The following is a 2,794-nucleotide window of genomic DNA, read 5'->3' as shown; positions in this document are numbered from 1 at the left end:
AAAATTACATGGATGTGAAGCATACAATTAATGCAATCCTCATCTCGTACACAAAGGGCATGTCTGGCCAGGGATGAAACTCTGAAAACTACGTGAAGCTGTGGACAGGTGCTGTCTGACGTTTTCAGGGGAACACAGTAGTTACTTTTACGTGATCCAGTAAACAATTATCTTCTGAAGGCAGCACAGAACTGCTAATCCTGCTTCGGAAAAGTAACAACAATAAATAATTCTGTCCCGTATGAGGTGGGATGTTCTTAGCACTTTCCGTTGGAAATATGTTAACCGAGATATATTACAGTATGCCAAGTCTGGTATATGGCAGCGCTTATTATGTTCTGCAAACTAACGAAACTACAAGACTTTCTTCTCCTCGTATGTAGATTTTATAAAACCTCACTATATTCACAAGTTATAAATATAATCGCGAGCTGAGTCATTTACCTCTGCATTTGTTTCACTGCAAAGCATTTGATATGCGTCACCGCGCTACAGTTTTGAAGAGTTTTGAACAGATACGCTGATAACCAGTGTTAATTTTATTACAATACGTAATTCCCAAAAGAATTCAAACTTCATCGGTTAATTTTTTTTATTCAGCAGTAATTACGTTTACCAAGTACCTATAGTCGCGAGTATTTATCCAATGTTATCTGCAATGTGCATCTACTACTACTCTCGTCGATGATTCGCATTGCAATAAAGATTACTGCTTTGCCATGAAACGATTCACGCAGTAACTCATGCACTTGCGTACTAATTTCTTGTGCCGACTGCTGATATAGAAACACCAGTTTCCACCAACAGTTAGCGTTATTGCTTCTCCTTGAACTACTACAAATGTGTCAGTATTCCACATGATGACAGCAGTAGTCATAATCGTACTGCATTTTAAAGTGCTGCGCCTTTCCCTAATGCTGTCGACTTTGAATTTAAAGAGGCTTCCGTTTAAAATAAACCATGATGATACTTACCAGCAGTCTGACAGACAATGTAAAATAATTCGCAGACATTAATGTATTCACAAACAAATGTTAGGAACAGTCCACTCTTTTAGCACAGTCTTTTTCAAAAAAGAAAAAGAACTTCTTTAACGGTACCTGTTCTTTTGACGGAATACATACAGTATCCTTTCTGCTTTATTTTTAATACGATAAAAGATATATAATAATAATTTTTCATTTGAGAACAGTTTGGAGAGAGAGAAAATTTGGGCACTTAAGCATCATAACACGTCCGATTACAGAACAGATTACGTCGCAGACAATTGTATACCTTTGCTGTACCCAGTCTCTAAGTATTTTTGTACTGTTTAGTATACTTACTGCAGACTGCTCTTTTTCTTGACACATCAGTATTGTAACTGTGACGCAGCACTTCGTTTTCTCTGTGACTAGAAGACGGACTATATTACAAAGAAGGCTCAGTGCAACAGCGCTTGAAATTTCTCATTATGCCGCGTTCTCTCAACCATTACTAGGAGCCACGTTTTCACTTAATTTTTTGTATTCGTGGTTTGCCTGTGTTCAGTACCTGCATATACTGATTACCAAACAGTTTGCTATGAAATGTCTTTAGTGCAGAACAAACTCACTGAGTTTAGTTTTCAGCTTTGGCAGCAGTGCTTGTGCCATAAGTAACACACGATCAACAAGTACGAAAATTTCACCGATTAATTCCTGCATTTACTACAGCAAGAAAAACTACAAGCAAGTACTTTGTGTTAGAACGTGATATGTGGTGCTAATGGTGAAAATATACTTCAGATAGTGAGCCCAATTTGAAGTATATTTTTTCATTCAAAACGCGAAAGGTAAGATATTTTACACTTATCGATGAAAACTTGACTGAGAAGAGCACTTATTAATAAATGTTTCTTGTTGTTTACGTCTTTATTTGAAGTTACAATCTCTGTATTTTGTGAAATAAAAAACATACTCGCAATTAAAGATTTTTCTCCCGACTAATCTCTGATTTCTTTTGATGGACTCATATCAAATAAGTATAGATGTCTTTATTTTGCGTGACACTGTACATACTTAAAAGGAAAGTGTCTAAGTACTTCTGTTCGTCTAAATTCCCTATTAAGCTGGACCATAAATAATTTCTTTCTTAGCTTTTATTTATATATTTACTATTCATTTTTGAAACTTTTATTTCTCAATTGCTTACGGAGCTAGAATTATAACAAAACATTTAAGAGGACAGTCGTATATTCTGTGTAATGGATATCCCAATGTACTGTTAACATTGTCAAATAGACTACTAATGTGTCCAAATTAATTCACACAGAAAGAAACTTTTCGTAAGGTGCGTCGTAAATCTTAGTTGGTTTACGTTTTGGGCGTAAGTTCTTCGTACTGGCGTCGCTGTCTCGGATACAGACAGAAACTTACGGAGTGACATATTTTTGTGAGTGGACATCATTGCCGAAAGCGAAATAACAAATGGTTCAAATGGCTCTGAGCACTATGGGACTTAACATCTGAGGTGATCAGTCCCCTAGAAGTTAGAGCTACTTAAACCTAACTAACCTAAGGACATCACTCACATCCATGGCCGAGGCAGAATTCGAACCTGCAACCGTAGCGGTCGCGCGGCTCCAGACTGAAGCGCCAACCGGCGCGAAATAACACATAAATTTCGTAAGATAAGATTTCTATGGTTGTCTAAGTGTTCGCAAATACTGCACGCATGGAATGAGTCAACGTACAGGAACAGTGCAATATTCCACAATATCTAGGCTAAATAATTTGTACTTGAAATGCAATTTCTTGCTCTTTAACAAGAAATC

Source organism: Schistocerca piceifrons, chromosome 7, assembly GCF_021461385.2.
Source record: "Schistocerca piceifrons isolate TAMUIC-IGC-003096 chromosome 7, iqSchPice1.1, whole genome shotgun sequence".
Classification (NCBI taxonomy): domain Eukaryota; kingdom Metazoa; phylum Arthropoda; class Insecta; order Orthoptera; family Acrididae; genus Schistocerca; species Schistocerca piceifrons.
The sequence above is the reverse complement of the archived record's forward strand: the minus strand, read 5'-3'. Positions refer to the sequence as shown.